The sequence below is a fragment of the Gorilla gorilla genome, chromosome 9 (genome assembly GCF_029281585.2).
Source record: "Gorilla gorilla gorilla isolate KB3781 chromosome 9, NHGRI_mGorGor1-v2.1_pri, whole genome shotgun sequence".
NCBI lineage: Eukaryota > Metazoa > Chordata > Mammalia > Primates > Hominidae > Gorilla > Gorilla gorilla.
In genome coordinates, this window is record NC_073233.2 from 143792095 (window position 1) to 143808257 (window position 16163).

Genomic DNA, 16163 nt, shown 5'->3' on the forward strand with positions numbered 1-16163 from the left:
GGTCAGGTCCAGGGTCCAGGTTTAGGGTTGTTTTTGAGTCAGGGCCAGGGCCGGGGGTTAGGGTTGTTTTAGGGTCAGGGCCAGGGCCCAGGGTTAGGGTTGTTTTAGGGTCAGGGCGAGGTCCCAGGGTTAGGCTTGGTTCAGTGCCAGGGCCCAGGGTTAGGGTTGTTTTAGGGTCAGGGCCAGGGCCCAGGGTTAGGGTTGTTTTAGGTTCAGGGCCAGGGCCCAGGGTTAGGGATGTTTTAGAGTCAAGGACAGGGCCCAGGGTTAGGGTTCTTTTAAGGTCAGGGTCAGGGCCCAGGTTTAGGTTTGTTTTAGGGTCAGGGCCAGGGCCCAGGATTAGGGTTGTTTTAGGGTCAGGGCCAGGGCCCAGGGGTATTCTTGTTTTAGGGTCAGTTCCAGGGTCCAGGGTTAGGCTTGTTTTAGAGTCAGGGCCAGGGCCCAGGGTTAGGGTTGTTTTAGTGCCAGGGCCCAGGTTTAGGGTTGTTTTAGGGTCAGGGCCAGGGTCCTAGGTCAGGGTTGTTTTAGGTCAGGGCCAGGGCCAAGCATTAGGGTTGTTTTAGGTCAGGTCCAGGGTCCAGTTTTAGGGTTGTTTTTGAGTCAGGGCCAGGGCCGTGGGTTAGGGTTGTTTTAGGGTCAGGGCCAGGGCCCAGGGTTAGGGTTGTTTTAGGGTCAGGGCGAGGTCCCAGGGTTAGGCTTGGTTCAGTGCCAGGGCCCAGGGTTAGGGTTGTTTTAGGGTCAGGGCCAGGTCCCAGGGTTAGGGTTGTTTTAGGTTCAGGGCCAGGGCCCAGGGTTAGGGATGTTTTAGAGTCAAGGACAGGGCCCAGGGTTAGGGTTCTTTTAAGGTCAGGGTCAGGGCCCAGGTTTAGGTTTGTTTTAGGGTCAGGGCCAGGGCCCAGGTTTAGGGTTGTTTTAGGGTCAGGGCCAGGGCCCAGGGGTATTCTTGTTTTAGGGTCAGTTCCAGGGCCCAGGGTTAGGGTTGTTTTAGGGTCAGCGCCAGGGCCCAGCGTTAGGCTTGTTTTAGGGTCAGGGCAAGGGCCCAGGGTTAGGGTTGTTTTAGGGTCAGGGCCAGGGCCCAGGGTTAGGCTTGTTTCAGGGTCAGGGCCAGGGCCCAGGGTTAGGCTTGTTTCAGGGTCAGTGCCAGTGCCTAGGGTTAGGCTTGTTTTAGGGTCAGGGCCAGGGGCCAGGGTTAGGGTTGTTTTTGGGTCAGGGCCAGGGCCCAGGGTTACGGTTGTTTTAGGGTCAGGGCCAGGGCCCAGGGTTAGGCTTGTTTTAGTGTCAGGGACAGGGCCCAGGGATAGGCTTGTTTTAGGGTCAGGGCCAGGGCCCAGGTTTAGGGTTGATTTAGGGTCAGGGCCAGGGCCCAGGGTTAGGGTTGTTTCAGGGTCAGGGCCAGGGCCCATGGTTAGGGTTGTTTCAGGGTCAAGGCCAGAGCCCAGGGTTAGGGTTGTTTTAGCGTGAGGACCTGGGCCCAGGGTTAGGCTTGTTTCAGTGCCAGGGCCCTGGGTTAGGTTTGTTTTAGGGTCAGGGCCAGGTCCCAGGGTTAGGCTTGTTTTTGGTCAGGGCCAGGGCCCAGTGTTAGGGTTGTTTTAGGTCAGGGCGAGGTCTCAGGGTTAGGGTTGTTTTAGGGTGAGGGCCATGGCCCAGGGTTAGGGTTGTTTTAGGGTCAGGGCCAGGGCCCAAGGGTAGGCTTGTTTAAGGGTCAGGGTCAGGGCCCAGTGTTAGGCTTGTTTTAGGGTCAAGGCCAGGGCCCTTGGTTAGGCTTGTTTTATGATCAGGGACAGGGCCCAGGGTTAGGGTTGTTTTAGGGTCAGGGCCAGGGCCCAGGGTTAGGGTTGTTTTAGGGTCAGGGCCAGGGCCCAGGGTTAGGGATGTTTTAGGGTCAAGGACAGGGCCCAGGGTTAGGGTTCTTTTAAGGTCAGGGTCAGGGCCCAGGTTTAGGGTTGTTTTAGGGTCATGACCTGGGCCCAGAGTTAGGCTTGTTTTAGGATCAGGGCCTGGGCCCAGGGTTAGGGTTGTTTTAGGGTCAGGGCCAGGGCCCAGGGTTAGGCTTGTTTTAGGGTCACGGTCAGGTCCCAGGGTTAGGGTTGTTTTAGGGTCAGGGCCATGGTCCAGGGTTAGGGTTGTTTTAGGGTCAGGGCCAGGGCCCAGGGTTAGGCTTGTTTTAGGGTCAGGGACATCGCCCAGGGATAGGCTTGTTTCAGTGCCAGGGCCCTGGGTTAGGTTTGTTTTAGGGTCAGGGCCAGGTCCCAGGTTTAGGCTTGTTTTTGGTCAGGGCCAGGGCCCAGTGTTAGGGTTGTTTTAGGTCAGGGCCAGGTCAAAGGGTTAGGGTTGTTTTAGGGTGAGGGCCAGGGCCCAGGTTTAGGGTTGTTTTAGGGTCAGGGCCAGGGCCCAAGGTTAGGCTTGTTTAAGGGTCAGGGCCAGGGCCCAGGGTTAGGCTTGTTTTAGGGTCAAGGCCTGGGCCCTTGGTTAGGCTTGTTTTATGATCAGGGACAGGGCCCAGGGTTAGGGTTGTTTTAGGGTCAGGGCCAGGGCCCAGGGTTAGGGTTGTTTTAGGGTCAGGGCCAGGGCCCAGGGTTAGGGATTTTTTAGTGTCAAGGACAGGGCCCAGGGTTAGGGTTCTTTTAAGGTCAGGGTCAGGGCCCAGGTTTAGGGTTGTTTTAGGGTCAGGGCCAGGGCACAGGGTTAGGGTTGTTTTAGGGTCAGGGCCAGGGCTCAGGGTTAGGGTTGTTTTAGGGTCATGTCCAAGAGCCAGGGTTAGGGTTGTTTTAGGGTCAGGGCCAGGGCCCAGGGTTAGGGTTGTTTCAGTGTCAGGGCCAGGGCCCAGGGTTAGGGTTGTTTTAGGGTCAGGGCCAGGGCCCAGGGTTATGGTTATTTTCGGGTCAGTGCCCAGGGTTAGGGTTGTTTTAGGGTCAGTGCCCAGGGTTAGGGTTGTTTTAGGGTCATGACCTGGGCCCAGGGCTAGGCTTGTTTTAGGGTCAGGGCCAGGGCCCAGGGTTAGGGTTGTTTTAGGGTCAGGGCCAGGGCCCAGGGTTAGGCTTGTTTTAGGGTCACGGTCAGGTCCCAGGGTTAGGGTTGTTTTAGAGTCAGGGCCAGGGCCCAGGGTTACGGTTGTTTTAGGGTCAGGGCCAGGGCCCTGGGATATTCTTGTTTTAGGGTCAGTTCCAGGGCCCAGGGTTAGGCTTGTTTTAGAGTCAGGGCCAGGGCCCAGGGTTAGGGTTGTTTTAGTGCCAGGGCCCAGGTTTAGGGTTGTTTTAGGGTCAGGGCCAGGGTCCTAGGTCAGGGTTGTTTTAGGTCAGGGCCAGGGCCCAGCATTAGGGTTGTTTTAGGTCAGGTCCAGGGTCCAGGTTTAGGGTTGTTTTTGAGTCAGGGCCAGGGCCGGGGGTTAGGGTTGTTTTAGGGTCAGGGCCAGGGCCCAGGGTTAGGGTTGTTTTAGGGTCAGGGCCAGGGCCCAGGGTTAGGGTTGTTTTAGGTTCAGGGCCAGGGCCCAGGGTTAGGGATGTTTTAGAGTCAAGGACAGGGCCCAGGGTTAGGGTTCTTTTAAGGTCAGGGTCAGGGCCCAGGTTTAGGTTTGTTTTAGTGTCAGGGCCAGGGCCCAGATTTAGGGTTGTTTTAGGGTCAGGGCCAGGTCCCAGTGTTAGAGTTGTTTTAGGGTGAGGACCTGGGCCCACGGTTAGGCTTGTTTTAGTGGCAGGGCCCTGGGTTACGTTTGTTCTAGGGTCAGGGCCAGGTCCCAGGGTTAGGCTTGTTTTTGGTCAGGGCCAGGGCCCAGTGTTAGGATTGTTTTAGGTCAGGGCCAGGTCACATGCTTAGGGTTGTTTTAGGGTCAGGGCCATGGCCCAGGGTTAGGGTTGTTTTAGGGTCAGGGCCAGGGCCCAGGGTTAGGGATCTTTTAGGGTCAGGGCCAGGGCCCAGTGTTAGGGTTGTTTTAGGGTCAGGGCCAGGGTCCAGGGTTGGGCTAGTTTTAGGGTCAGGGCCAGGGCCCAGGGTTAGGGTTGTTTTAGGGTCAGGGCCAGGGCCCAGGGTTAGGGTTGTTTTTGGGTCAGGGCCAGGGCCCACGGTTATGGTTGTTTTAGGGTCAGGGCCAGGGCCCAGGTTTAGGGTTGTTTTAGGGTCAGGGCCATGGTCCAGGGTTAGGGTTGTTTCAGTGTCAGGGCCAGGGCCCAGGGTTAGGGTTGTTGTGGGGTCAGGGCCAGGGCCCAGGGTTATGGTTATTTTAGGGTCAGTGCCGAGGGTTAGGGTTGTTTTAGGGTCAGTGCCCAGTGTTAGGGTTGTTTTAGGGCCATGACCCGGGCCCAGGGTTAGGCTTGTTTTAGGGTCAGGGCCAGAGCCCAGGGTTAGGGTTGTTTTAGGGTCAGGGCCAGGGCCCAGGGTTAGGCTTGTTTTAGCGTCACGGCCAGGTCCCAGGGTTAGGGTTGTTTTAGGGTCAGGGCCAGGGCCCAGGGTTAGGGTTGTTTTAGGGTCAGGGCCAGGGCCCAGGGGTATTCTTGTTTTAGGGTCAGTTCCAGGGCCCAGGGTTAGGGTTGTTTTAGGGTCAGCGCCAGGGCCCAGCGTTAGGCTTGTTTCAGGGTCAGGGCAAGGGCCCAGGTTTAGGGTTGATTTAGGGTCAGGGCCAGGGCCCAGGGTTAGGCTTGTTTCAGGGTCAGGGCCAGGGCCCAGGGTTAGGATTGTTTCAGGGTCAGTGCCAGTGCCTAGGGTTAGGCTTGTTTTAGGGTCAGGGCCAGGGGCCAGGGTTAGGGTTGTTTTAGGGTCAGGGCCAGGGCCCAGGGCTACGGTTGTTTTAGGGTCAGGGCCAGGGCCCAGGGTTAGGCTTGTTTTAGGGTCAGGGACAGGGCCCAGGGATAGGCTTGTTTTAGGGTCAGGTCCAGGGCCCAGGTTTAGGGTTGATTTAGGGTCAGGGTCAGGCCTCAGGTTTAGGGTTGTTTCAGGGTCAGGGCCAGGGCCCATGGTTAGGGTTGTTTTAGGGTCAAGGCCAGAGCCCAGGGTTAGGGTTGTTTTAGGGTGAGGACCTGGGCCCAGGGTTAGGCTTGTTTCAGTGCCAGGGCCCTGGGTTAGGTTTGTTTTAGGGTCAGGGCCAGGTCCCAGGGTTAGGCTTGTTTTTGGTCAGGGCCAGGGCCCAGTGTTAGGGTTGTTTTAGGTCAGGGCCAGGGCCCAGGGTTAGGCTTGTTTTAGGGTCAAGGCCAGGGCCCTTGGTTAGGCTTTTTTTATGATCCGTGACAGGGCCCAGGGTTAGGGTTGTTTTAGGGTCAGGGCCAGGGCCCAGGGTTAGGGTTGTTTTAGGGTCAGGGCCACGGCCCAGGGTTAGAGATGTTTTAGGGTCAAGGATAGGGCCCAGGGTTAGGGTTCTTTTAAGGTCAGGGTCAGGGCCCAGGTTTTGGGTTGTTTTAGGGTCAGGGCCAGGGCACAGGGTTAGGGTTGTTTTAGGGTCAGGGACAGGGCTCAGGGTTAGGGTTGTTTTAGGGTCATGTCCAAGGGCCAGGATTAGGGTTGTTTTAGGGTCAGGGCCAGGGCCCAGGGTTATGGTTATTTTAGGGTCAGTGCCCAGGGTTAGGGTTGTTTTAGGGTCAGTGCCCAGGGTTAGGGTTGTTTTAGGGTCATGACCTGGGCCCAGGGTGAGGCTTGTTTTAGGGTCAGGGCCAGGGCCCAGGGTTAGGGTTGTATTAGGGTCAGGGCCAGGGCCCAGGGTTAGGCTTGTTTTAGGGTCACGGTCAGGTCCCAGGGTTAGGGTTGTTTTAGGGTCAGGACCAGGGCCCAGGGTTAGGGTTGTTTTAGGGTCAGGGCCAGGGCCCAGGGATATTCTTGTTTTAGGGTCAGTTCCAGGGCCCAGGGTTAGGCTTGTTTTAGAGTCAGGGCCAGGGCCCAGGGTTAGGGTTGTTTTAGTGCCAGGGCCCAGGGTTAGGGTTTTTTTAGGGTCAGGGCCAGGGTCCGGGGTCAGGGTTGTTTTAGGTCAGGGCCAGGGCCCAGCATTAGGGTTGTTTTAGGTCAGGTCCAGGTTTAGGGTTGTTTTTGAGTCAGGGCCAGGGCCCGGGGTTAGGGTTGTTTTAGGGTCAGGGCCAGGGCCCAGGGTTAGGGTTGTTTTAGGGTTAGGGCCAGGGCCCAGGGTTAGGGTTGTTTTAGGGTCAGGGCCAGGGCCCAGGGTTAGGGATCTTTTAGGGTCAGTGCCAGGGCCCAGGGTTAGGGTTGCTTTAGGTTCCGGGCCAGGGTCCAGGGTTTGGCTTGTTTTAGGGTCAGGGCCAGGGCCCAGTGTGAGGGTTGTTTTAGGTTCAGGGCCAGGGCCCAGGGTTAGGGTTGTTTTAGGTTCAGGGCCAGGGCCCAGGGTTAGGTTTGTTTTAGGTTCAGGGCCAGGGCCCAGGGTGCAGCTTATTTTAGGGTCAGGGCCAGGGCCCAGGTTTAGGGTTGTTTTAGGGTCACGCCAGGGCCCAGGGTTAGGGTTGTTTTAGGGTCAGGGCCATTGCCCAGGGTTAGGGATCTTTTAGGGTCACGGCCAGGGCCCAGGGTTAGGGTTGCTTTAGGGTCAGGGCCAGGGTCCAGGGTTAGGCTTGTTTTAGGGTCAGGGCCAGGGCCCAGGGTAAGGGTTGTTTTAGGGTCAGGGCCAGGGCCCAGGGTTAGGGTTGTTTTAGGGTCAGGGCCAGGGCCCAGGGTTAGGCTTGTTTTAGGGTCAGGGCCAGGGCCCAGGGTTAGGGTTGTTTTAGGGTCAGGGCCAGGTCCCAGTGTTAGAGTTGTTTTAGGGTGAGGACCTGGGCCCACGGTTAGGCTTGTTTTAGTGCCACGTCCCTGGGTTAGGTTTGTTCTAGGGTCAGGGCCAGGTCCCAGGGTTAGGCTTGTTTTTGGTCAGGGCCAGGACCCAGTGTTAGGATTGTTTTAGGTCAGGGCCGGGGCCCAGGGATAGGGTTGTTTTAGGGTGAGGGCCAGTGCCCAGGGTTAGGGTTGTTTTAGGGTCAGGGCCAGGGCCCAGGGTTAGGCTTGCTTTAGGGTCAGGGCCAGATCCCAGGGTTAGGCTTGTTTTAGGGTCAGGGACAGGGCCCAGGGATAGGCTTGTTTTAGGGTCAGGTCCAGGGCCCTGGTTTAGGGTTGATTTAGGGTCAGTGCCAGGGCCCAGGGTTAGGGTTGTTTCAGGGTCAGGGCCAGGGCCCATGGTTAGGGTTGTTTTAGGGTCAAGGCCAGAGCCCAGGGTTAGGGTTGTTTTATGGTGAGGACCTGGGCCCAGGGTTAGGCTTGTTTCAGTGCCAGGGCCCTGGGTTAGGTTTGTTTTAGGGTCAGTGCCAGGTCCCAGGTTTAGGCTTGTTTTTGGACAGGGCCAGGGCCCAGTGTTAGGGTTGTTTTAGGTCAGGGCCAGGTCACAGGGTTAGGGTTGTTTTAGGGTGAGGGCCAGGGCCCAGGGTTAGGGTTGTTTTAGGGTCAGGGCCAGGGCCCAATTTAGGCTTGTTTAAGGGTCAGGGCCAGGGCCCAGGGTTAGGCTTGTTTTAGGGTCAAGGCCAGGGCCCTTGGTTAGGCTTGTTTTATGATCAGGGACAGGGCCCAGGGTTACGGTTGTTTTAGGTTCAGGGCCAGGGCCCAGGGTGCAGCTTGTTTTAGGGTCAGGGCCAGGGCCCAGGGTTAGGGTTGTTTAGGGGTAAGGGTCAGGGCCCAGGGTCATGCTTGTTTTAGGATCAGGGACAGGGCCCAGGGTTAGGGTTGTTTTAGGTTCAGGGCCAGGGCCCAGGGTAAGGGTTGTTTTAGGGTCAGGGTCAGGGCCCAGTGTTAGGCTTGTTTTACGGTCAGGGCCAGGGCCCAGGTTTAGGGTTGTTTTAGGGTCAGGGCCAGGGCCCAGGTTTAGGGTTGTTTTAGGGTCAGGGCCAGGGCCCAGGGTTAGGGTTTTTTTAGGGTCAGGGCCAGGGCCCGGGGTTAGGGTTGTTTTAGGGTCAGGGCCAGGGCCCAGGGTTAGGGTTGTTTTAGAGTCAGGGCCAAGGCCCAGGTTTAGGGTTGTTTTAGGGAAAGGGCCAGGGACCAGGGTTAGGCTTGTTTTAGGGTCAGGGCCAGGGCCCAGGGTTAGGCTTATTTTAGGGTCAGGGTCAGGGCCCAAGGTTAGGCTTGTTTTAGGGTCAGGGCCACGGCCCAGGGTTAGGCTTGTTTTAGGGTCAGGGCCAGGGCCCAGGGTTAGGCTTGTTTTAGTGCCAGGTCCCTGAGTTAGGTTTGTTCTAGGGTCAGGGCCAGGTCCCAGGTTTAGGCTTGTTTTTGGTCAGGGCCAGGACCCAGTGTTAGGATTGTTTTATGTCAGGGCCGGGGCCCAGGGATAGGGTTGTTTTAGGGTGAGGGCCAGTGCCCAGGGTTAGGGTTGTTTTAGGGTCAGGGCCAGGGCCCAGGGTTAGGCTTGTTTTATGGTCAGGGCCAGATCCCAGGGTTAGGCTTGTTTTAGGGTCAGGGACAGGGCCCAGGGATAGGCTTGTTTTAGGGTCAGGTCCAGGGCCCTGGTTTAGGGTTGATTTAGGGTCAGGGCCAGGGCCCAGGGTTAGGGTTGTTTCAGGGTCAGGGCCAGGGCCCATGGTTAGGGTTGTTTTAGGGTCAAGGCCAGAGCCCAGGGTTAGGGTTGTTTTAGGGTGAGGACCTGGGCCCAGGGTTAGGCTTGTTTCAGTGCCAGGGCCCTGGGTTAGGTTTGTTTTAGGGTCAGGGCCAGGTCCCAGGGTTAGGCTTGTTTTTGGTCAGGGCCAGGGCCCAGTGTTAGGGTTGTTTTAGGTCAGGGCCAGGTCACAGGGTTAGGGTTGTTTTAGGGTGAGGGCCAGGGCCCAGGGTTAGGGTTGTTTTAGGTTCAGGGCCAGGGCCCAGGGTTAGGGTTGTTTTAGGGTCAGGGTCCTGGCCCAGTGTTAGGCTTGTTTTACGGTCAGGGCCAGGGCCCAGGTTTAGGGTTGTTTTAGGGTCAGGGCCAGGGCCCAGGTTTAGGGTTGTTTTAGGGTCAGGGCCAGGGCCCAGGGTTAGGGTTGTTTTAGGTTCAGGGCCGGGGCCCAGGTTTGGGGTTTTAGGCTCAGGGCCAGGGCCCAGTGTTAGGTTATTAGTGTCAGGGCCCATTGTTAGTGTTTTAGGGTCAGGGCCCAGGGTTGGGGTTTTTGGGTCAGGGCCCAGGTTTAGGGTGATTTCCAGGAAGTGACCTCACAATGACTCAAGCTACCACTTACTGTTGATTGTGACGAAATGCCAGCTGATGCACATGCCTTGGGAGCTAATTCGTTGCTGCCCTTGACTACTATGAAGACTGGTGTGGGAAGGGTCGCTTTGGATGCACTTGAGCAGGGGTCCCCAACCCCTGAGCCATGGAGCCATAAGGAGCCACACAGCAGGTGACTGGTGTCGAGTGAGGGAGTGAGGGAAGCTTCGTCTGTATTTACAGCCACTCCCCTTTGCTCACATTGCCGCCTGAGCTCCACCTTCTCAGATGAGCAGCAGCATTAGATTCTCATAGGAGAACGCACCCTGTTGTGAACCGTGCATGTGAGGGATCTAGGTTGCGCTGTGCTTATGAGAATCTAATGCCTATTGATCTGTCACTTTCTCCCATCACGCTCAGGTGGGACCATCCAGTTTCAGGAAAACAAGCTTAACACGCCCACTGATTCTACATTATGGTGAGTTCTATAATTATTTTATTATATATTCCAGTGTAATAATGGAAATGAAGTGCCTAATCAACGTAAATGTGCTTAAATCTTTTGGCCCAGCTCCTACCTCCCGGCAGCCTCGCCAGGCCCAGAACTCTCTCCAGTCAGCCTCTACAGACCAAGCTCATGACTCACAATGGCCTATTTTGGCCCATACCCTACCTCACGGCAGTCTCCGCAGATGAGCCTACTGCCTCACAACAGCCTCCACAGGCACAGCTCCATCGTTACAATGGCCTCTTTAGACCCAGCTCCTGCCTCCCAGCCTTCTCTCCAGGCCCTGAACTTTCTCCGTAAGTTGAGGTAGCTGGGACTGTAGGTATACATGATGATACTTGGCTAATTTTTAAATTGTTTTGCAGACATGGGGTCTCACTTTGTTGGCCAGGCTGCTGTCAAACTAATGGCCTCAAGTGACCCTTCCACCCCTGCCTCCCATCCTCGAGGTATGTGCCACCACAAGGGGCACTTGTTCAATTTTCTAAAGAAAAAATTTCTAAAGTAAGGCTGTGGGATGATGGCAGGAAGATAAAAGAAAAACAGAAGAATAAGTTAAAATGACTTATTCACACATATTCTTTTGACAGCAAGAAGAACTGTTAGTATATACATTCCTTACAAACAAACAAACGGCAGATAAACAATGTTGTATAGGAACTTCAACACACACTGTACAATATTCCCACTTTGCTGACATAAGTTATGGAAATTTCGTGGTTTACTTGAGTGTCGCTACCAGTATTTTGCTTCTCTGATGATTTTTATCAACTTCCTCATCTGTTAACTTCTCTCCAAAGTATGTCATGTCACGACATACTGCCGCTGCATGAACACGGCCAGTGTCTTCCTATTAAACATGTAGAATGCTTTCCTAATTTCTCTTTTTACTCTCTGTCTTTGTGTTCTGCATTTTCCTTACTTTTATTGTCAGAAACTCCAGAAAGTCAATCGTACTAATTTATCATGATTTGCTTTATTAACTTATACTATGCTTATATGGAATTTTGCCCAACAGACCTCATGACAATTTGGGCCAGGGCCCAGGGTTAGGGTTGTTTTAGGGTCAGGGCCAGGGTTAGGGTTGTTTTAGGGTCAGGGCCCAGGGTTAGGGTTGTTTTAGGGTCAGGGCCCAGGGTTAGGGTTGTTTTAGGGTCCGGGACCAAAGTTAGGGTTGTTTTGGGGTGAGGGCCCAGGGTTGGGTTTGTTTTAGGGTCAGGGCCAGGGCCCAGGGTTAGGCTTGTTTCAGGGTCAGGGCCAGGGCCCAGGGTTAGGCTTGTTTTAGGGTCAGGGCCAGGGCCCAGGGTTAGGCTTGTTTTAGGGTCAGGGCCACGGCCTAGGGTTAGGGTTGTTTTAGGGTCAGGGCCAGGGCCCAGGGTTAGGGTTGTTTTAGGGTCAGGGCCAGGGCCCAGGGTTAGGCTTGTTTTAGTGTCAGGGCCAGGGCCCAGGGTTAGGCTTGTTTTAGGGTCAGGGCCACGGCCCAGGGTTAGGGTTGTTTTAGGGTCAGGGCGCAGGGTTAGGGTTGTTTTAGGGTCAGGGCCCAGGGTTAGGGTTGTTTTAGGAGTCAGGGCCAGGGCCCAGGGTTAGCTTTGTTTTAGTGTCACGGCCACGGCCCAGGGTTAGGGTTGTTTTAGGGTCAGGGTCAGGGCCCAGGGTTAGGTTTTTAGGCACTGGTCCAGGGTCCAGGGTTAGGGTTTTAGGCTCAGGGCCAGGGCCCAGGTTTAGGGTTGTTTTAGGGTCGGGGCCCGGGCCCAGGGTTAGGGTTGTTTTAGGTTCATGGCCAGGTCCCAGGATTAGGGTTGTTTTAGGGTCAGGGCCAGGGCCCAGGTTTAGGGTTCTTTTAGGGTCAGGGCCCAGGGTTAGGGTTTTAGGGTCAGGGCCAGGGCCCAGGGTTAGGGTTTTAGGGTCAGGGCCAGGGCCCAGGGTTAGGGTTTTTGGGTCAGGGCCTGGGCCCAGGGTTAGGTTTTTAGGGTCAGGGCCCAGGGTTAGGGTTTTAGGGTCAGGGCCCAGGGTTAGGGTTTTAGGGTCAGGACCCAGGGTTAGGGTTTTAGGGTCAGGGCCCAGGGTTAGGGTGATTTCCAGGAAGTGACCTCACAGTGACTCAAGCTACCACTTACTGTTGATTGTGATGAAATGCCAGCTGAGGCATATGCCTTGGGAGCTAAGTGGTTGCTGCCCTTGACTACTATGAAGACTGGTGTGGGAAGGGTCGCTTTGGATGCACTTGAGCAGCGGTCCCCAACCCCTGAGCCATGGAGCCGTAAGGAGCCACACAGCAGGTGTGTGGTGTCGAGTGAGGGAGTGAGGGAAGCTTCGTCTGTATTTACAGCCACTCCCCTTTGCTCACATTCCCGCCTGAGCTCCACCTTCTCAGAAGAGCAGCAGCATTAGATTCTCATAGGAGAACGCACCCTGTTGTGAACCGTGCATGTGAGGGATCTAGGTTGCGCTGTGCTTATGAGAATCTAATACCTATTGATCTGTCACTTTCTCCCATCACGCTCAGGTGGGACCATCCAGTTTCAGGAAAACAAGCTTAACACACCCACTGATTCTACACTATGGTGAGTTCTATAATTATTTTATTATATATTCCAGTGTAATAATGGAAATGAAGTGCCTAATCAACGTAAATGTGCTTAAATCTTTTGGCCCAGCTCCTACCTCCCGGCAGCCTCGCCAGGCCCAGAACTCTCTCCAGTCAGCCTCTACAGACCAAGCTCATGACTCACAATGGCCTATTTAGGCCCATACCCTACCTCACGGCAGTCTCCGCAGATGAGCCTACTGCCTCACAACAGCCTCCACAGGCACAGCTCCATCGTTACAATGGCCTCTTTAGACCCAGCTCCTGCCTCCCAGCCTTCTCTCCAGGCCCTGAACTTTCTCCGTAAGTTGAGGTATCTGGGACTGTAGGTATACATGACGATACTTGGCTAATTTTTAAATTGTTTTGCAGACATGGGGTCTCACTTTGTTGGCCAGGCTGCTGTCAAACTAATGGCCTCAAGTGACCCTTCCACCCCTGCCTCCCATCCTCGAGGTATGTGCCACCACAAGGGGCACTTGTTCAATTTTCTAAAGAAAAAATTTCTAAAGTAAGGCTGTGGGATGATGGCAGGAAGATAAAAGAAAAACAGAAGAATAAGTTAAAATGACTTATTCACACATATTCTTTTGACAGCAAGAAGAACTGTTAGTATATACATTCCTTACAAACAAACAAACGGCAGATAAACAATGTTGTATAGGAACTTCAACACACACTGTACAATATTCCCACTTTGCTGACATAAGTTATGGAAATTTCGTGGTTTCCTTGAGTGTCGCTACCAGTATTTTGCTTCTCTGATGATTTTTATGAACTTCCTCATCTGTTAACTTCTCTCCAAGGTATGTCATGTCACGACATACTGCCGCTGCACGAACACGGCCAGTGTCTTCTTATTAAACATGTAGAATGCTTTCCCAATTCCTGTTTTTACTCTCTGTCTTTGTGTTCTGCATTTTCCTTACTTTTATTGTCAGAAACTCCAGAAAGTCAATCGTACTAATTTATCACGATTTGCTTTATTAATTTATACTATGCTTATATGGAATTTTGCCCAACAGACCTCATTACAATTTGGGCCAGGGCCCAGGGTTAGGGTTGTTTTAATGTCAGGGCCCAGAGTTAGGGTTGTTTTAGGGTCAGGGCCCAGGGTTAGGGTTGTTTTAGGGTCAGGGCCCAGGGTTAGGGTTGTTTAAGGGTCAGGGCCCAGGGTTAGGGTTGTTTTAGGGTCAGGGCCCAGGGTTAGTGTTGTTTTAGGGTCAGGGCCCAGGGTTAGGGTTGTTTTAGGGTCAGGGCCAGGGCTCAGGGTTAGGGTTGTTTTAGGGTCATGTCCAAGGCCCTGGGTTAGGGTTGTTTTAGGTTCAGGGCCAGGGCCCAGGGTTAGGGTTGTTTTTGGGTCAGGGCCAGGGCCCACGGTTATGGTTGTTTTAGGGTCTGGGCCAGGGCCCAGGTTTAGGGTTGTTTTAGGGTCAGGGCCATGGTCCAGGGTTAGGGTTGTTTCAGTGTCAGGGCCAGGGCCCAGGGTTAGGGTTGTTGTAGGGTCAGGGCCAGGGCCCAGGGTTATGGATATTTTAGGGTCAGTGCCGAGGGTTAGGGTTGTTTTAGGGTCAGTGCCCAGGGTTAGGGTTGTTTTAGGGTCATGACCTGGGCCCAGGGTTAGGGTTGTTTTAGGATCAGGGCCAGGGCCCAGGGTTAGGGTTGTTTTAGGGTCAGGGCCAGGGCCCAGGGTTAGGCTTGTTTTAGGGTAACGGTCAGGTCCCAGGGTTAGGGTTGTTTTAGGGTCAGGGCCACGGCCCAGGGTTAGGGTTGTTTTAGGGTCAGGGCGCAGGGTTAGGGTTGTTTTAGGGTCAGGGCCCAGGGTTAGGGTTGTTTTAGGAGTCAGGGCCAGGGCCCAGGGTTAGCTTTGTTTTAGTGTCACGGCCACGTCCCAGGGTTAGGGTTGTTTTAGGGTCAGGGTCAGGGCCCAGGGTTAGGTTTTTAGGCACTGGTCCAGGGTCCAGGGTTAGGGTTTTAGGCTCAGGGCCAGGGCCCAGGTTTAGGGTTGTTTTAGGGTCGGGGCCCGGGCCCAGGGTTAGGGTTGTTTTAGGTTCATGGCCAGGTCCCAGGATTAGGGTTGTTTTAGGGTCAGGGCCAGGGCCCAGGTTTAGGGTTCTTTTAGGGTCAGGGCCCAGGGTTAGGGTTTTAGGGTCAGGGCCAGGGCCCAGGGTTAGGGTTTTAGGGTCAGGGCCAGGGCCCAGGGTTAGGGTTTTTGGGTCAGGGCCTGGGCCCAGGGTTAGGTTTTTAGGGTCAGGGCCCAGGGTTAGGGTTTTAGGGTCAGAGCCCAGGGTTAGGGTTTTAGGGTCAGGACCCAGGGTTAGGGTTTTAGGGTCAGGGCCCAGGGTTAGGGTGATTTCCAGGAAGTGACCTCACAGTGACTCAAGCTACCACTTACTGTTGATTGTGATGAAATGCCAGCTGAGGCATATGCCTTGGGAGCTAAGTGGTTGCTGCCCTTGACTACTATGAAGACTGGTGTGGGAAGGGTCGCTTTGGATGCACTTGAGCAGCGGTCCCCAACCCCTGAGCCATGGAGCCGTAAGGAGCCACACAGCAGGTGTGTGGTGTCGAGTGAGGGAGTGAGGGAAGCTTCGTCTGTATTTACAGCCACTCCCCTTTGCTCACATTCCCGCCTGAGCTCCACCTTCTCAGAAGAGCAGCAGCATTAGATTCTCATAGGAGAACGCACCCTGTTGTGAACCGTGCATGTGAGGGATCTAGGTTGCGCTGTGCTTATGAGAATCTAATACCTATTGATCTGTCACTTTCTCCCATCACGCTCAGGTGGGACCATCCAGTTTCAGGAAAACAAACTTAACACACCCACTGATTCTACACTATGGTGAGTTCTATAATTATTTTATTATATATTCCAGTGTAATAATGGAAATGAAGTGCCTAATCAACGTAAATGTGCTTAAATCTTTTGGCCCAGCTCCTACCTCCCGGCAGCCTCGCCAGGCCCAGAACTCTCTCCAGTCAGCCTCTACAGACCAAGCTCATGACTCACAATGGCCTATTTAGGCCCATACCCTACCTCACGGCAGTCTCCGCAGATGAGCCTACTGCCTCACAACAGCCTCCACAGGCACAGCTCCATCGTTACAATGGCCTCTTTAGACCCAGCTCCTGCCTCCCAGCCTTCTCTCCAGGCCCTGAACTTTCTCCGTAAGTTGAGGTAGCTGGGACTGTAGGTATACATGATGATACTTGGCTAATTTTTAAATTGTTTTGCAGACATGGGGTCTCACTTTGTTGGCCAGGCTGCTGTCAAACCAATGGCCTCAAGTGACCCTTCCACCCCTGCCTCCCATCCTCGAGGTATGTGCCACCACAAGGGGCACTTGTTCAATTTTCTAAAGAAAAAATTTCTAAAGTAAGGCTGTGGGATGATGGCAGGAAGATAAAAGAAAAACAGAAGAATAAGTTAAAATGACTTATTCACACATATTCTTTTGACAGCAAGAAGAACTGTTAGTATATACATTCCTTACAAACAAACAAACGGCAGATAAACAATGTTGTATAGGAACTTCAACACACACTGTACAATATTCCCACTTTGCTGACATAAGTTATGGAAATTTCATGGTTTCCTTGAGTGTCGCTACCAGTATTTTGCTTCTCTGATGATTTTTATCAACTTCCTCATCTGTTAACTTCTCTCCAAAGTATGTCATGTCACGACATACTGCCGCTGCACGAACACAGTCAGTGTCTTCCTATTAAACATGTAGAATGCTTTCCTAATTTCTGTTTTTACTCTCTGTCTTTGTGTTCTGCATTTTCCTTACTTTTATTGTCAGAAACTCCAGAAAGTCAATCGTACTAATTTATCACGATTTGCTTTATTAATTTATACTTTGCTTATATGGAATTTTGCCCAACAGACCTCATTACAATTTCTAACCTGTTTTATTTTGTTTTTGTTTTTTTTTCTGAGACAGGGT

General features: G+C 53.8%; 1 long non-coding RNA gene across 1 annotated transcript; it reads left to right on the top strand.

Moving 5' to 3' along the window:
- Positions 1 to 12288: 12288 nt before the first annotated feature.
- On the top strand, positions 12289 to 15402 carry LOC134759306 (uncharacterized). Its single transcript, XR_010135415.1, has 3 exons — positions 12289 to 12516; positions 14998 to 15055; positions 15149 to 15402. It is a non-coding gene; the product is annotated as an uncharacterized lncRNA (long non-coding RNA).
- The last annotated feature ends 761 nt before the right edge of the window (positions 15403 to 16163 follow it).